We start from the raw sequence: 19,586 nt of genomic DNA on the forward strand, positions 1-19,586 counted from the left end.
CTTGTAGGATCTTATTTGTGATATGACTCATGAGAATTAGATTTGTTGAAGTTCGATTTAATTCTCGGATATTTGTTTACCATTTTTTTATATAAACAATGTAAGCTTAACCTATACTCCATCCGCTATAGTTATTTGTTTACCATTTCTATTTTATGCTGTCTTAATTCTTTGTTTACCTTTCTATATTAGGCATGCCGCTAATGAGTTATTTTTTTTTTTTGAAGCAAACCTCGACAGGAATTAATTCATTAGCCTTGAATCACGATCCGCAATACAAAGAATATCCTCCGGAATCGTAGAGTCCCAACTGCGACGACCCACGAGCCAAGGACCGAAGTGAGCTAGTTTGTGAGCGACTTTATTATTGTTCCTACGAGTAAACAAAAACGAACAAGACCTAAAAGAATTACAAAGCGAAAAAATGTCGTCATAAATAAGAAATAAGTCACTACGTCCTTTGGCCCTTCTCTGCAAATCGTGCACCACCGCCGCGCAATCATTCTCAACCTCAACATCCTGGTAACCATGCTTCGCCGCCTCCTTAAGCCCGTGCCAAATCCCCATCGCTTCAGCCATCGACACATCCAACTCCTCCCTTTGTTGTATTGTGGTACACCATAAGACCCTCCCCTGCCCATCACGACCTACGCACCCCCACCCTACACCAATACCATCCAACACCGCAGCATCTACATTAATTTTCATCACCCCTGGTCGAGGCCTGCGCCACCCCACCTCATCGCCATTTCCAACTGGTCCACCACCCCCTTGCTCCCCCCGCAAATGGTCTCACTTACCAGGCCATCCCTCATCTCCCACACCATATCACGAACTCTCCTCACCACCGAACTCACATCCCCACCCTCACCCTCGAACACCAGCTTATTACTGTAACACCCCCATACTCCAAGTGCCTTACCAGGACCACCCAGGTATATGGATGTTACCATCTCGGTTACCTGAGGCAATGATAATCAAATAAACAATAAAGAAACAACGTTTAAATAGAAATACTTAGTGAAAGGTTACACTCTCGAAACCAAAACCAAAAGTACAAATAAATGTTCTTAAACTGACTGTTTACTGATCTAACTGAAATGTTATGAAAACTACTAAGCTACAGCGGAAGACTTCTATCATCATATCGTGGCACATCCCAGCTATCCCAGTACTCATCTCATACCTGCTCAATATCTGCTCACCATCCCCGAATGGATCACCGCAGGTTTTAGAAACAATAAACCGGGGTCAGTACTCTTTACACAATTTATATAATCAACGATCAAAAAACAACACAAACAAACAGTCACACACAATCACCCACTCCAATCAACTCCGTCTCCGACTGTCCACTGGACCAGCCCTGCCAGTGGGGGACCGCAGCCGTTCCCACCTAAGCCCCGCTCATCATACCGAGCGATAACCCTGTCCCATTAATGTGCACATCCCCTTCCGTGGCGGGTTCCACGAAGGGGGAAACTAGGGCGTGAAGCCACTCTCGCAAGTGACTCCACTCAGCCGAGAACGCATCTCGAGAACCATAGACAAACAATCACATCCATCAACAACAATCAATCAACAACCGTCACGAAACCAATCAACAAGCACTAATTACAGCACAATCACCACACATTATGTAACTAATACGAGTAGGGAAACCCTACCTGAAAGCACAACAATCGACGATCTCACAAACGATATCAAAAGCTTCCTCTATGAATCCTCCTCCTAACATACAAACATATAATCACTACCAAGCATAACATACTACAAAACCCCCAATTCCCAAATTAGGGTTTAACCAACTTTAAAGAAACATTATAAAAATGGTATATAGGTCTTACCCTTGACGCAAGGATCACAACGGTATAAAGAAAGGTGAAATCCGACCTTCCAAACTCCGGGATTTGCTAACAATGCGATTAAGGTGATGAATTTACTTTGCTTTCTCTCTTGACAGTAATTTAGGTTTTGAAAAGTGTTTAGAACAATGACGGAAAAGATTATATACCTTAATCGCATAATTAACAAAACCCGAGAAATAACTCCCCTTAAACCGGCTACTCGATCGAGTAGCTAAGGTACTCGATCGAGTGCCCCCTTACTCGATCGAGTATCATAGTTACTCGATCGAGTACCCAACAGGTCAGAAACTATTTTAAAACGCAACTCACCCTTACTTAACAGAGTAAGGCCTACTCGATAGAGTACCCAGAGACTTATAAATACGGAGTATTACAGTCTTCCCTACTTAAAAAGAACTTCGTCCCCGAAGTTCAAACCACAACAAAACAAAGACTCACACTACGCACTCCGACTCAGAAACCAAAACAAAACTCAACATAGAACATGTTACTAACTCAAACTCAGCCCGACTCAAACGACAACGACCATACCGACACAACATAAAAAGGGTATAAAGCTCTTAAAAACTCTTTGCGATCATCTCCTACCCCCCAAAAAGAAACAAGGTTACGTCCTCGTGACCAAACATACCTAATAAAAAAGGAAAGGGTAGCGCTCTCTCATGGAATCCTCTGCCTCCCATGTAGCTTCCTCAGTCTCGTGGTTAGACCAAAGGATCTTAAGCAAAACTGTCTCACCACTCCTAGTCTTTCTAACCTTCTGGTCAAGAATCTGCTTAGGTACCTCAAGATATGATAAAGACTCATATAGCTCTAAGTTCTCTACCTCTAACACATGTGACGGGTCACTCACATACTTCCGCAGTTGCGATACATGAAACACATTATGCACTCTCTCTAACGCAGCAGGTAAAGCCAGACGATAAGCAACTTCCCCAACTCGCTCTAAGATCTCATAGGGTCCGATGAACTTCTGACTCAGCTTGCCTTTCTTCCCAAATCTCATAACCCCACGCATAGGAGACACTTTCAGAAGAACCTTATCCCCAACCTGAAACTCTATATCCCGGCGATGTAGATCTGCATAACGCTTTTGCCTATCCTGAGCTGCTCTCATCCGTTCCCTGATCATCTTAATCTGTTCAACCATCTCATGTACCATCTCTGGTCCTAGAACCACTACCTCAGCACTGTCATCCCAACAAATCGGACTCCTGCATCTCCTCCCATATAAAGCCTCAAACGGTGCCATGCCAATACTAGTGGGATAGCTGTTGTTGTAAGAAAACTCTATCAAATCCAACCTCTGTTCCCATCTACCACCAAAGTCCATCACACAAGCTCGTAACATATCCTCAAGAGTTTTGATTTTTCTCTCAGTCTGATCGTCTGTCGCAGGATGAAAAGCTGTACTCATCTTCAAAGTTGTTCCCAAAGATTCCTGCAACTCTTTCCAAAACCTTGAGATAAATCTCGCATCTCTGTCCTTAAGGATTCCATGTAACTTAAGCACATTCTTCCTGTAGGCCATAGCTAATTGTGCTTTAGTTCATGTATCTTTCATTGGAACAAAGTGAGCTGACTTGGTCAGTCGATCCACTATTACCCATATCATGTTGTTACCCTGTTGACTTTTTGGCAAACCCACGATAAAATCCATAGAAATGGATTCCCACTTCCACTCAGGTACCTCTAAAGACTGAATCTTACCTTGTGGTCGTCATTGTTCCCCTTTAACTCTCGGCATGTCAAACAACGGGCCACAAACTCTGATGTTTCTTTCTTCATCCCAGGCCACCAAAATGTGTTCTTCAAATCCTTGTATAGCTTGTCACCACCTGGATGTACTGAATATGGTGTACAATGTGCCTCTGTCATGATTGCCTTTTTCAGCTCCTCATCATTAGGGACACACCACCTACCATCAAATCTCAAACTACCATCTGTATGAATAGAAAATCGGGACACTGCCCCTTTCTCTACTCCAGCTCTTCACTCAACCATCTTAGGATCTGAAGCCTGTTTACCTCGAATATCATCATAAAGATCAGGCTGAACTGTCAAATCTCCCACGGCATCCCCTCTCTGCATCATATGTATCCTAAACTTCCTCACCTCATCTCTCAACCTCATCAAAGATAGAGCTGTAGATAGGGAATGTACACTCTTCCTACTCAAAGCATCTGCAACAACATTGGCTTTCCCTTCATGGTAGATAATATCCATGTCATAATCGCCAATCAGCTCCATCCACCTCCTCTGTCTCATGTTCAACTCCTTTTGGGTGAAGATGTACTTGAGACTCTTGTGATCCGAAAATACCTTAAAGGTCGCCCCATAAAGGTAATGTCTCCAAATCTTGAGAGCAAACACCACTACACCCAACTCTAGATCATGTGTAGGATAATTCTCCTCGTACGACTTCAATTGCCTAGAAGCATAGGCAATCACCTTACCGTTCTGCATCAATACACATCCTAACCCATTCTTTGAGGCATCTGTATAAACCTCAAAGTTCTCAATCCCTTCAGGCAATGCTAAGATAGGAGCTGTGGTCAAACGCTCCTTTAATGTTTGGAACGCCTTCTCACAACTCTCATCCCAACGAAACCTGTTCTCTTTCCTCATCAAAGCTGTCATAGGTCTAGCTATCTTGGAGAAATCTTTCACGAACCGTCTGTAGTATCCAGCTAAAACCAAGAAACTCCTAATCTCAGCAACATTCTTTGGTGCTTCCCACTTTGTCACTGCCTCAATCTTTGCCGGATCCACAGCTACCCCATCCTTAGAGATCACATGCCCCAGAAAAGCAACTCTCTCTAACCAGAACTCACACTTGGACAGCTTAGCATATAACTCATGCTCCCTCAAGGTCTGCAACACGATTCTCAAATGCTCCTCATGCTCCTTCTTAGTCTTGGAATAGACTAAGATGTCATCAATAAACACCACCACAAACTTGTCCAAAAAATGTCTGAAGATTCTGTTCATCAAATCCATAAACACGACCGGTGCATTAGATAACCCAAACGGCATCACTACATACTCATAATGGCCATACCTCGACGTGAAAGCTGTCTTTGGTATGTCCATTTCTCTAATCTTCACCTGATGGTACCCCGACCTCAAATCAATCTTGGAGAAGACTGATGCACCACTCAACTGATCAAACAGGTCATCTATCCTTGGCAAAGGATACTTGTTCTTCACTGTCACTCGGTTCAGCTCTCTGTAGTCTATGCACAACCTCAAACTCCCATCTTTCTTCTTCACAAAAAGAACTGGTGCTCCCCACGGCAATACACTAGGTCTAATGTATCCCTTCTCTATCAGATCATCTAACTGTTTCTTGAGCTCCTCCATCTCTTTAGGACCCATCCGGTACGGTGCCTTAGAGATTGACCCCGTCCCCGGTTTCAACTCAACGGTGAAATCTATCTCCCTCTTCGGTGGCAACCCCGGAATCTCCTCTGGAAAAACATCTGTAAACTCTCCCACCACCGGTATCTGGTCAACTGTCGGACTCACTATCCGGTCATCTCTCACATGGCACAAGATCAAAGGACATCCCTTCCTCAGATAAGACTTCAAAGTGACAGCTGCAATCAACTTAACTTTGGGTTTGACCATAAACCCACGATAAGACACACTAACACCCTTAGGCCCTCTCAAAGACACTTTCTTTTGATGATGACAAATAATCTTAGCTTTATACTTTCCCAGCCAATCCATCCCGACTATCATCTCAAAACCGTTAAAAGGAAACTTTAGCAAGTCTACAGGTAGATCAACTTGCCCAACTATCATAGACACATCTCTAAACAACCTCTCACATGATACAGACTCTCCCGAAGGTATAAAAACTTTCTCACTCACAGACTCATATACTCTCAAACCCAACCTTTTAACATGACTCGAAGATATAAACGACTGAGAAGCCCCCGAATCAAACAAAACAAAGGTATGAATACCGTTAACAAGAAAAGTACTAGTGATAACATGGGCATCCTCCTCAGCTGCTTTCTTGTCCATCATGAACAGCTTTCCACTGGTCTTCTGCCCACCTCCCTGGACAGTACTGGCTGATGTGGTCGGCTTAGCACCCGACCCCTGATTGTTGTTGTTGTTCGTAGCTGGTTTCTGATAAGAATTACCGCCATTGCGGTTACCTCCACCCTGATAGCTCTGACTTCCCCGGTTAGACCATGATCCAGACGGTCTATTGCTCGCATAACTCTGAGCAGGTCCCTGAGAATAACTCTCCCGAGCCGATCCCTGAAAAGCTCAAGGCATACTCGTGCACTCATGTCTCTTGTGGCCCACATCGCCACAGCCAAAGCAAGTCATACCCCAACTACCACTGCCACTCACATGGCCACGCCCGAAGGAAGCCCCAACACTAAACCCTGCCCAGAAGAAAACCCTCTAGCTTGATTGTGGTTGCCTTTCTTGTGATTAGACTGGCCTCCACCTTCACTCTCAGCCTTTCTTTTCTCACTCACTCTCTCCTGAGCCATCTCAACCAGCCTCTCAGCTCTCCCAGCTCTCTCATAAGCTTCCTTAACATCGGTAAGGACTCCCACGGGTAACTAATCCATAATCTTGGGTGTCAACCCTCTTTCAAACCTCAGCGCTAGGTTCGCCTCACTCAGACCCATATCCTCAGCATACTTAGACTTCTCATTAAACTACTTGTAATACTCAGCAACTGACATATCAGATGTCATCTTAAACCCATCGAACTCCTCTCTCAGCTTAATCCTCACATGTTCCGGTACAAACTCCTTCCTCATAGCTCTCCGAAACTCTTCCCAAGGTATAGCAGGTAAGCCCTGGTTCACATACATCTCCCTAGCACCCACCTTCACCGTATCCCACCACTTGCCAGCTGCGTCCCTCAGGTAGAACGAGCTTGTTCTACTCTCATCTCATCAGGACAATGAACCAGGTCCAGAATATTCTCCATCTCACGATGCCAGTTGTCAAGAAGGTTTGGTTCCCCGGCTCCTGTGTACTCTTTGAGGTTAAACCTCGCTATATAGAGACTGATCTTAGAGTGATCAACCTCCTTATCCTTATTCACTTTCTTTAAAGCCTCAGTGAGAGCATCTTGGTGCTGCAACATCTTAACAACATCATCTATGTTCATGGTCTCAGCTCTCGCATAGTAAGCGTTTCTCTTGGGCGGCATCTTGAAACTATTTAAGAAAGGGTAGACATAAACATACGCACTAGAACCTCAAAACAAGAAAACAGGCTGCCCAGAACACACTCGATCGAGTGCCCAAACCTACTCGATCGAGTAAGAGGCTACTCGATCGAGTGCCCAACATACTCGATCGAGTGCCTCGACTCCAGAACTCAAACAGACCTTCTGACCTCTAACATACTCGACCGAGTAGCCCGGCTACTCGATCGAGTGACCCCCTACTCGATCGAGTGCCCGAGGTACTCGATCGAGTGCCCAAAAACACGATTCTGGATTCAAAATCGTCAAATACCCACTCGATCGAGTTAAACCCACTCGACCGAGTATCACACCTACTCGATCGAGTACCCCCCTACTCGATCGAGTTATGCTGACTCGCATAAACTACCCGCATGTTATCTCACATCTCCCAACCTACTAAGCAACATTATAAACTCAACATGTGATATAGCTAAGCATGCAATTCTACCAAACTTTTCATAAAATCAACGAAACAGTTATATAATATGATCAAATGCCACATAGTAAACATCCAACATGCTTCTTATTCCAACACAGTTCTATATGTCTCATCAATCTTTCATTCATATTCTCAACCTTCTACTCCAAGCATTCAACAATTACGACATACTTCATCATATCCACACACAAGCTGACAAACAACACATACGACTTGACATACATCCCCTCATGTGACCGGTTCAAAATTGTAGGGCGATTTCGCGACTTTAGGACGTCTCCCAAGCCTTTGCATTAGCTCCTACAACCTTTACCCCGGGTTCATTTTAATTGACTCCCTATATTCATTGGGTTCATTGGTTATAGGTTTCAGGATCGTTCGCTCTGATACCATTTTGTAACACTCCCATACTCCAAGTGCCTTACCAGGACCACCCAGGTATATGGATGTTACCATCTCGGTTACCCGAGGCAATGATAATCAAATAAACAATAAAGAAACAACGTTTAAATAAAAATACTTAGTGAAAGGTTACACTCTCGAAACCAAAACCAAAAGTACAAATACATGTTCTTAAATTGGCTGTTTACTGATCTAACTGAAATGTTATGAAAACTACTAAGCTACAGCGGAAGACTTCTATCATCATATCGTGGCACATCCCAGCTATCCCAGTACTCATCTCATACCTGCTCAATATCTGCTCACCATCCCCGAATAGATCACCGCAGTTTTAGAAACAATAAACCGGGTCGACTCTTTACACAATTTATATAATCAACGATCAAATAACAACACAACTCAAACAAATCACACACAATCACCCACTCCAATCAACTCCGTCTCCGATCGTCCACTTGGACCAGCCACGCTGTGGGGGACCGCACTTCCCCCACCTAAGCCCCGCTCATCATACCGAGCGATAACCCTGTCCCATTAATGTGCACATCCCCTTCCGTGGCGGGTTCCACGAAGGGGGAAACTAGGGCGTGAAGCCACTCCCGCAAGTGACTCCACTCAGCCGAGAACGCATCTCGAGAACCATAGACAAACAATCACATCCATCAACAACAATCAATCAACAACCGTCACGAAACCAATCAACAAGCACTAATTACAGCACAATCACCACATATTATGTAACTAATACCGAGTAGGAAACCCTACCGAAAGCACAACAATCGACGATCTCACAAATTGATATCAAAAAGCTTCCTCTACGAATCCTCCTCCTAACATACAAACATATAATCACTACCAAACATAACATACTACAAAACCCCCAATTCCCAAATTAGGGTTTAACCAACTTTAAAGAAACATTATAAAAATGTTATATAGGTCTTACCCTTGACGCAAGGATCACAACGGTATAAAGAAAGGTGAAATCCGACCTTCCAAACTCCGGGATTTGCTAACAATGAGATTAAGGTGATGAACGTACTTTGCTTTCTCTCTTGACAGTATTTTAGGTTTTGAAAAGTGTTTAGAACAATGACGGAAAAGATTATATACCTTAATCGCATAATTAACAAAACCCGAGAAATAACTCCCAGAACCCGCTACTCGATCGAGTAGCTAAGGTACTCGATCGAGTGCCCCCTTACTCGATCGAGTATCATAGTTACTCGATCGAGTACCCAACAGGTCAGAAACTATTTTAAAACGCAACTCACCCTTACTCGACAGAGTAAGGCCTAATCGATAGAGTACCCAGAGACTTATAAATACGGAGTATTACAATTACGGTCCTCCCAAATTGCCCAACAACCCGTAACAAATTCCACACACTCCCTCATTCCCATCCCCTTCATCATCTCCTTTATCCACTGTCTAGTATCCCCAAACCCAACTCCCTCCATCCTCTCCACACCCAGGCCATCCCAAATTTCCCCCCACCCCATCACAATCTCGCATAGCGTGAAGGCAAGACTCCAAGCATACACGACACCGTGGGCACGAAACATCCAGTAAATCCATCCGAGCAGCAATATTCCCCCTCATGGCTAACGCCTAATGAGTTATTTGATTATTCAATTTCATTATTGTCTACTTGTCTTCTAATAACAATACCCTCAAATGGTTCACTCCTTTTTCCTTAGGCCCTGTTTGGTAAACAACGGATTAATTTCAGCATAAGCAGATTGCAAAAGTAGATTATAAATGACAGATTTTATGAGAAAGTTTGACTAGCATATTATAATTAGCATAATTAATTAGATAAACAAATGATCGGAACGTAAGGAGTACTTCGTTATTCAATTTAAATTATATTTGACTTTTTTTATATATAATTTTTTTTAAATGTAAGCATTAACATATAAACACAAATTAGATTTGACTTTTTTATTTCCACCAGTTTTAATTTGGTGTCATACAAAAAAAAAAAAAAAAGTAAACGTTGAGCTGGTCTTGTTTAAATCACAAAATCTCATTGAATACGGCGATATCCGTCACAAGCTTGTGACGGATACCATTTCCTCTCACAAAATACCCATGAGAGGTGAGTAGGGAAGCACACAAGCAAAACGCTTTGTATTTAAATTGATTTTGCACCAAATCAGTGTAAGACATTCAGTAAAGACATATATATCTCTTTCACTAATACGTGGATGGTTAAGAACTACGCTATTATAAGTTACGAAGATGATATTTAGCTAAACCAATAATTCTTATATAAAATCGACGTACACAAATGTTATTGTAAAATCAATTGTTATTTTACCTAAATAACCTTAGCAATATAACTTCCACTAACCATACTTTTTCATAATCTTTCATATAGTTTTAGGGATTTGCAAAATAGCGCGCGCATTAATTTACTCAATCTCGCGTATTTTTTCCTCGAGTATACCCCTCTCATTTCTCCCCCACTATGGAAGAACAAGAGAGAAGGTAAAAAAAATGAGAAACGCCCAATGTTTCTGCTAATGTTAATGGAAATTCCAATACTTGTCCAGTTTTCCTACTACTCCCCCTCTTTTTTCCATTCCCAAAGTTGTTCTTCTACGCAATCGGTCAAACACATAAAACGCGGTCCAAATTCACATAAAACTAAAACGAAAACAAAAAACAAATGATCAAATCAAATTCAATTACCCTCCTCCCAGTGAATCCATTAACATTAGCAGCAATATTGGGCTGAAATCGGCAAATAATCAAATCAAATGTTTGTTGTTTTTGTTGAAATCTGAAAAACCCTAATTTTGAAATAAACCTTTTTTAATAAACAAAATTAATTAAATCGATTAAAAGAAGGTATTAAAAAAGTTGTTGATTAAACGGAAAAATATATGTGATATCCGCGAATCACGATCTTCTTGTAGAATAAAAGGGCAATTATGGAATAAAGGGGCAAAATGTGTGGGATTTAGTAAACTAGTGCGCGGGATTTAGCAATTACTTATTGATGTGTGCATTTTACATACAATATTTCCCTTCATTTGGCACGCGTTTTCATGGTTTATTATGACCATATCACTATTATTTCCTCCCATTTATCGCTACTGGGTGAGTTGTATGACTTGTGCAGGTTTTAGATCCGAATGTGCGATTATGAGCCAAAACCCATTGATTAAGGAAGGAGATGAGTTCGTGTTCAGCGACCTTGTGTTGGAAGCTGTAGACGGACAACCGTTGAAGAGCTGCTTGGTCGATCGACAGAACAGGTGTGTCAATCGACAGAGGAAGAGGTTTCATCGACATACCTGCCATCGTCACATGAAGGTGAACTTTTGGAGCTATTAGTGTCTGTCGATCGACTTAATGTTGGTGTCGATCGACATGGTCCAAGTGTGTCGATCGACAGGGTCCAAGTGTATCGATCGACAGAGGAGGATGACCCATCGACAGACTTGCCATCATCACAGGAAGATGAGTTTTCGGGGCTATTAGTGTCCGTCGATCGACTTAATGTTGGTGTCGATCGACAGGGTCCAAGTGTGTCGATTGACAGAGTTTGAGTGTCGATTGACAGGTGCTTTGTTGGCCGAATTTCAGTTCGAGCTTTGGGCTTATTAGTTACTTATTTGTTCTATTTCTTTGGACTTAATATAAAAGGCTTGTAATTTTATTTCATTAGGGCGTCTTTCTCTACTCCAAAAAACTCTATTACGTAACTTTCTTCTCTAAAAAACCTGAGATTTAGAATTTATCCTTTCTTCTCTATTACTTATACTCGGATTCATATTGGTAATTTTAATTCCTCTTTTCCTCTCTTGTTCATCTTGTTTAATTGTTATTATTTCTCTTCCTATTCTTATTAGTTTAGTTTATGTTTATTATTATTCTCTCTTTTAATTTCACTATGCATTCCTCTCTTGTTTCACCCAATTCAATTATTATTGTTAATTCCATTATGCGTAGCTAAATTATTCGCTAGGATTTAGGGGAGCCATGGATTGAGGACAGTTATTAATTAGGTTATCAGATTGGTCTATTATTTTATGTCTATGTTGTTAATTGTAGCTTTTAATCACGATTAGTCAATTAATGCGCATGATTGATAAATTGATTTGGTAAACCCCGACCTAAGATCGAGAGCCTGGTGAGGGTTTGACCTGTTACAAACATTAGAGTGTCCTAATAAGTTGCGAGAGCCCGTTAGAAGCATTCTAGGGCGGTTAGCGATCCGAGATGAACTTTTCACTGCCTCTTAGACTAATATTTGCGACCGATCTGTGACCTACCGTCAGACATTCATTGGTGAACCGACAATCCTAGTTGTCTCTCTATACTTTTATACTCTTTCTCTAATCTTTTATTTATCTTCCCTTCACTACTTGTAGTTTAGCAAACAAAATCAAACAACCCCGGATTTATTACCTAGACAGACTTTAGTTAGCAAGTAGAACACATTTTAGTCTCCCTGTGGATACGATCCTCACTTCCCTAGCTATATTAGTTAGAGACCAGTTGATTATTTTTTATAGGGTTGCGAAAGCCGTGTCAAATTTTGGCGTCGTTGCCGGGGAGACGGTGAATTTCTATTTGTTTATTTTAGTTTGTAATTTGTCTCAAGGGACTTTAGTTCCTTGAGACCGTTCTTATTCTTTTCCTTTAGTGTTTGTTTATGCCCAGGTCTCACAGGTTCGAGCTCATTACATCTGATCCCCGAACCGGAAAAGACACTACGTGCTAGACGAAACTTTTGGAAGGAAATTCGTCAAGCCGAAGACTTGAGTACGCTTGAATCCGTTTACGCCGAATTTATCGCAGAAACTCAGTCCTTTGAAGAGGATATTTCTACTTCTGCCGTTGCTCAGATCATGCCTAAATTATCTAGCCATTCTGAGCCCACGCTTGCATCGATACCTAAGGATTTCAAACTCCCTACAACTGCAAATGGCACGTTTGATATCCGCCCTTCCTATATCGGTATGGTGGAGCAAAACCAATTCGGAGGTAAGGGAGGTGTAGATCCTTGCAAGCACATGGAAACATTTATAGATTACTGTTCAGCAATCCCTCTTACTACTGGGGTAACACAAGACCAGGTGAAGGAAACCATATTTCCTTTCTCTTTGAGAGATTATGCTCGTGAGTGGTATCGCGATTTAGACAAGGAAGCAGCTGGGATAACTGATTGGAATTCTTTGGCACTTTCTTTTTATAAGAGATATTACCCTCCACAGCGAACAAATGCTCTACGGGGACAGATTACTAGCTTCAAGCAGTCTCCAACTGAAGATTTGAATGAGGCTTGGGTCCGTTTCAAGAGGCTTATTCGCTCCATTCCTCATCATGGATTTCAGTCGTGGTTCCTTTGCAACCAATTTTATAATGGGTTGTATGACGATCATAGGGCCATTCTTGATGCTTCTGCGAATGGTAGGTTACAGAAGAATATTGATGATGACAAGGGATGGAATATTATTTAGGAGATGGCTACCCATACAGTAGAGTATGGAAATCCGAGGGACAGTGTGCGAGGTAGTAGCGGGGATAATAGTGTCGTTGCGGCACAATTAGAAGTCATGAATGCAAGATTTGAGAAACTTGAGTTAAGTCAAGCTTCAGGAGGACAACAAACAATTAATGCTATGGTGAAACAAGAAGTTTTCTATAAGAGATGTGGAATTGACGGACACTCTGCTGTTGAGTGTATGACGGAGAAGGAGTAAGTGCTTGCTTTTCAGCACTACAAGCAAGCTAATCCGTTCTCCAATTTCTATAATGAGAGAACTAAGGAGCATCCTAACTTCTCCTGGACGAGCCAGAATGTATTGAATCCTGCTCCACCTCCACAACAGCAGTCCTATGTCATTCCGGCAAATAGAAATCAGCAACAAGGGTTTCAAAAACCCCCATCCTTTCCTCCGCCTCAGCAAAACACCTCTCAAAATCCAAGTGAAATGGCGGAGTTAAAGGGTATGGTGAAAGCTCTTATGATACAACTTCAAAAGAGTGATCAAGCTAAGGATGCGTTAATTAAGATGATAGAGACTCAGATGGCCCAATTGGCATCTAAGCAAGCTACTAGGCAACCGGGTCAGTTGCCTTCCCAGCCAGATAAATCTCATGAGACGGTTAATGCTATACATCTTCGAAGCGGTCTCACTTATGACGGACCATCTATGCCTAATGAAAATGACGATTTCATTATTGAAGAAATAGATGTTAACGTTGAAGCTGAGATAGGCGGCCAAGTGATGGCTGATTCGAGAAAGGATGGTCGATCGAGAGACATACCATGTCGATCGACAGACGTACCATGTCGATCGACAAGCATCTATGATGAACAGACAAGATTTGTTCGTAAGTCAACCGACGTTGCTGATAAGTCGGTTTCTACTGTTGATAAGTTGACTGGCGAAGTCGTTAAGTCGACTAATACAAATAAAGGAAAGGTGAAAGTTGCTGAGACACAAATAGCTGTTAAGATTCTGTTTCCTAGCCGACAACTGAATACCAAGATTGAGCAGCCGTTCAGCAAATTTTTGAAGGTTGTCAAGAATCTCCAGGTAACTGTTCCTTTCACTGAATTAATTACCCAGGTACTTACTTATTCTAAGTTTATAAGGGAAATTTTAACTCGTAAACGTAGTTTTAATGAGGTGGAGACTATAGCTTTTACTGAGGAGTGTAGTGCACTCCTACAAAACAAGTCTCCACCCAAGTTAGCTAATCCAGGTAGTTTCTCCGTCCCCGGCTTCTTAGGCACCCATATTATAGATAATGCTTTATGTGATTTGGGTGCCAGTGTCAGTGTCTTACCTTTGTCTTTAGCTAAAAAGATAGGTTTGATTGAGTTTAAATGTACCAATATGTGTAACAACCCGGATTCTTAATGACTTAATTAAGGGATAAAAGTGGAACAAACCCAAGTCATTGCTATAAAAATGAATCTAGATCGTCATGGATCACTTACACATGACTAAATAATTTAGTCGAGAGATTTAATTACAAAATTAAACCAACATTGAAAGCTCCTCTCATTACCCAGAATGCCTTTTTAAGGGTGTCTCCATCTAACTCGTTCTTGGTACCTGAAAAACATATAAACAAAAGTCGTTGAGCGACAGTAACCTAACCATTCTCCTATCATCGCCTTCATCATTCAAAAGCAGGAATGCGAATGGAAAAGATATGCATAAATAAGAATCACATAAAGCATACATCACGTAAGTTCTCTTATCACAACATTCTTAATATACAAATGCTACAACAGTATTACTCAAAGATATTAAGAAACCATTTTAGTAATACAACAACACTTAACAAAGTTAAGCACATGTGAGCACAACAAGTCCCAATCATTAAACATGTGACATTATTACCTTGATCTTCCTTTATCACGCAGTAACATTATTCACCATATAACAATTTCATCGATAAGTCTAACATGTATCATTTGAGTAAAAACTGTAGTCATTTCTTTTAAAAACCTTTGTTTTCTTAACAAATAAGCACGGGACGTGACTACTAATGTCACACGCATACTCACGGCTTGCATCTCACCTTAAGTATGAATGTGAACATCAATCCCGCCAATCATACCTATTCTAGGAGGTTTACATCTCACCCCTAGTGCTCAGTAGGACCGGACAACTAAATTGACTTGGTTTAACAACCAGAATCGTGGGGAAGAACAGACTGCTAATGGATGGTCTCAGAGGTCCCATTTAAGTGACATGTCCCATACACTTCGAGGCACCAAGACAATCGCAACCGTCAAGGTCTGCACACGATCGCAACCGTGAAATAATAATTGCCAAGATATCTGAAAGGTAGTAAAGCCGATCAAGCTCCCCGTCAATATATGCGCATATACCCACTCCACAACTTCTTGGAACACGCAGCTCCTCAGTGGCAGCTGGTCGACTACTATCCTAACGACAATCCCTCCACACGCAGCTTCGGGATGTGATGTCCATACTTGTATAGCATAAGCTCTCTAAGCATTCTTCCGTCACGTCGATCCCTAAACCTTACCAAGGTAGCGCCCAACATGTAACACGAAAGACTCACAGGTGTCTCATAGAGACGATGATACGTCAATATACGGACCATCCCGGTATACCGACAATACAAAGGTACTTGGCTCAGAGGTCCCATTCAAGGGGCATACCCAAGTAAACCGGGGAAAGATTCCATGGCTCAGAGGTCCCATTTAAGAGGCATAGCCAGGTTATCATGTTCTCGATATTCTGGTCTCAACGGTCCCATTTAAGGGACATGTCCCAGAGTGCTAGAAACTTTTGAATAAGAAACGTAAACATACATAAATTCATCTTGCTTTATCTTTTCTGAAATCTTTAGGATTTGGCAAATCTTATTTGGAATTTATTATTTCTAAATTCTTTATTTGAGGGAGGTATTTAGATTTCTACTATAGTAAGCTTAAGTTTAAGCTTCATTTTAAAAGAGCTTATTCAATCTTCTTTTTAATAAAAATTTGGTTATTTAATAAACATTTTGTGTAAATCATTTGAAAATATTATCAAATCATTTTAAATATTTTTACCAACTATAGGTGTAAAACTTTTATAGAAGATATGAATTAAGACACTTATTTATTAAGTAACTTTCCTTGTAATTGGAGAAACGTTTAAATCACGTAAACCATCTTGGTTTTGAAAACGTTATCGATTGTTTTTAATTTTCAAACATTTAAAAGAGTTGTTATTAAACTTTAATATTTAATAAAATTTAAACTTATCAATTCTAGCCTTAAATGTATTTAAAGAGGAAAGGTATAATTCTTTTAGGCTAGAGGTTAATAGCTAATATACTTTTATTCATTTAAACGTTAACATCTCAATGGACTACGTACTACTTAATAAAGTAAATGCAAGAATCATAAGATAACATATCGGGATATACGTCACACGACGATAAAGAAATGTAGCCCATTAAGATATTACTTAATTATATATATTAATCATATTTCTAGGTGAGAAAATAGCACAACGATAAATAACTTGTTATCAAGAAATTTTAACATACAAATCCAACCAATTGAGTAATTAACTAGCGCATATGTATATTTCAAGCCATTGTTAATAATTTAGCGGTCTAGTATTTCTACTCAATATTTAATTATCAACAAGTTACATAACTCATATTTAAACATATTCATTCACATTAGCATATCGAGTTTTGTAAAATTAAGGAGGGATAGAAGAAGGTCGGGTTACCGAAGTTAGTGAAATAAGATAATGTGCTTATTAATCCGATTTAATAAGAAATTAATCGTTATTAATAAAGTCACAAGTCCGTCTTGAATTCGTCATAAAAGCAGGAGAAGTCCAAGTCCGAATCCCGTCAATCAAACCTTGGATTACGAAAAGTCAAGTTAGTAAATCGGGTCAAACCCGTATTATATAAAAGGAAGAAAAGGAACGGTGTGACTTATAACGTTATCCAGCTGAACAAATCCCAAATCGATTTAGGGATTAAGTCACCATTACTCACTAGTTTCTGAAATCTGCAGCGGCATTGATAGCAACAGAGGGCGAGGCGTCAACGGCGGCTCCGACAGTGGTCCTGTGGCGGCGGTGGAAGAACAGAACAAGGAGGAAAGGTAAGAGTAGATCTCAGGGAGAACGAAGAGGAGGGAAAGATGCTTACGGTGATTTAATGTCAACGATGGCGGCTGCGATTGACAACAGAAAGGCGACGTGGACTATGGTTCGACGGTGGTGACCGATGGTGCACGAAAACAGGCGAGGGAGGAGGGTGAGTTGGATTATTTGTATATGAAAAGGGAATAAGGAGGAAGGAGAAGAAGAGAGGCTCACGGCGGTGGTGCTGCTCTGACGGCAACAGGAGTTGTCCTGATGGCAGCTGATAAAGGCGCGCGAGATGACAGAGGTGATAGGATATGGCTTCCGTTTCCGAAACAGAGGAAAACAGAGGAGCAAAACGGAGGTAAGGCTGTGGTTTGATAGCCGAGGGTGGTCAGGTGGGTTGAAGGTGTTGTGTTGGCCGTGGCTTCTATTTGAAACAGGGACGGAGAGCAGGGGTAGCTTTAAAGGAAAAGGAGTGGTGGTACAGTGGTGGAGTTCGTGGTAGTTAAACGGAGTTAAAATGCCATTTGGTGGTTGTTTGATTGAAGGGGATGATGGTGTTTGGGGTTGTATTGTGTGGGTTAGGCACGAGTGTTGGTTGATAACGGCTCAGTGTTGACTCGGATTAGGTGGCTGTCACAATGTAAGAAATGGTGAAGCTGATTATAACAAGGTTGCCGTTAAGGATGCTTGTCACAATGTAAGGGGTTAGTGTAGTTATGAAGGAAGGCATGTGAATGAGTGAAGTGGTAGTGACAAAAACATGAGCAGGGGAAAAGATACATGTGAAGGCATTGAAGACGTGTGAACTATAGAAGGCACGTGAATGTGTATAGTGGAGATGACAAAACTACATGCAGGGAAAAACAAAAGAAGCAAGGTTGACATAGCCAAATGTTTGATACACTACAAAGTGAGTAATGTAAAAGTTTGGGGTGATGTGAAGAAACATTATTGAATAAGGCAACGATTGTCATCGTATTTTTATTTAAGACAAGCTTTTGATTATAATAAAAATTAACGAAATAATTTATAAAAACGTGTGTTAATAAATTTAGATTGAGAACGAATTGAGATAAACGTAACTTAATATAATTGGGAAATTATAAAAGTAGTTTTAATTGTAATTAAATCAAATTAATTTTTAGCAGTTTAACACGGGGTGTTACATTATGTAAATCTTTTTGATCAAAAGTAAGATTAACGAAATTGCTTGTAAGATGTAGGAATAATTTAAATTAAAATGGAAATGTGACGAAAACAATTTAAAATATGCGTGGAAAAATATAAAAGCAGATCTATATATAATTAAGTCAAATTAATCAGTAGTGATTTAATACGGGGTGTTACAATATGACTGTCCAAATGGCAGACCGTTCCTTGTCACGTCCTTTGGTAATCCTAGAAGATGTCCCTGTGCGGGTTGGGAAGTTCTTTATACTCGTTGATTTTATTGTTTTAGACATTCATGAGGATATCCATACCCCTATTATCTTAGGGAGACCATTTTTGCACACTTCTGGTGCAATAATTGACGTCGGAGCGAGGACATTGACATTTAAGGTGGGGGTGAGAAATTGACATACACCCAGTCTAGTGTTCGTAGGGCACCTATGCAAATTGTACCTTGCCATGTTATTTCCTCCGTAGAATCCGATAAGGTAGCCGATGTGACCCCAGTTGAGTCATGTTTTGCTGTTACTACTGCCGTGACACCTCCGCCCCATATTGGGAGCAAGATGGAGGACCATTTTGTTGTTTCTCTTTCTCCAGGACATGACAGGCTAAGCTACCACAAGGGTATGGAGGTGGATTTGGTGCATTGGGTGTAGTTTCTAAAGCTGGCAATATTGATTATGGTGGAAGGATAGGAGATTCTATGCCACAAGCGAAAAAGGAGCACCCGAGGGCTAAGTGAAGTGAGTTAGCCTGTGCGAAGGTATGCCTTTCTATTTCTAAAGAAAGGGTGAAGTGGTGGCTTATGGCCAAGATAAAGAATGCTGAGAGTACTTCATTCAGTCAGTAGCCATGTTGTGGGC

The 19,586-nt window shown here is 41.0% G+C and overlaps 1 long non-coding RNA gene across 1 annotated transcript; it reads right to left on the reverse strand.

Annotated features, from left to right (window-relative positions):
- Nucleotides 1–14,831: 14,831 nt before the first annotated feature.
- LOC141615181 (uncharacterized) lies at nucleotides 14,832–18,573 on the reverse strand. Its single transcript, XR_012529690.1, has 4 exons — nucleotides 17,609–18,573; nucleotides 17,453–17,524; nucleotides 17,176–17,312; nucleotides 14,832–15,024 (listed from the first exon to the last, which is right to left on the reverse strand). It is a non-coding gene; the product is annotated as an uncharacterized LOC141615181 (long non-coding RNA).
- Between the last annotated feature and the right edge of the window lie 1,013 nt (nucleotides 18,574–19,586).

This window comes from Silene latifolia, chromosome 11 (assembly GCF_048544455.1).
Source record: "Silene latifolia isolate original U9 population chromosome 11, ASM4854445v1, whole genome shotgun sequence".
Classification (NCBI taxonomy): Eukaryota; Viridiplantae; Streptophyta; class Magnoliopsida; order Caryophyllales; family Caryophyllaceae; genus Silene; species Silene latifolia.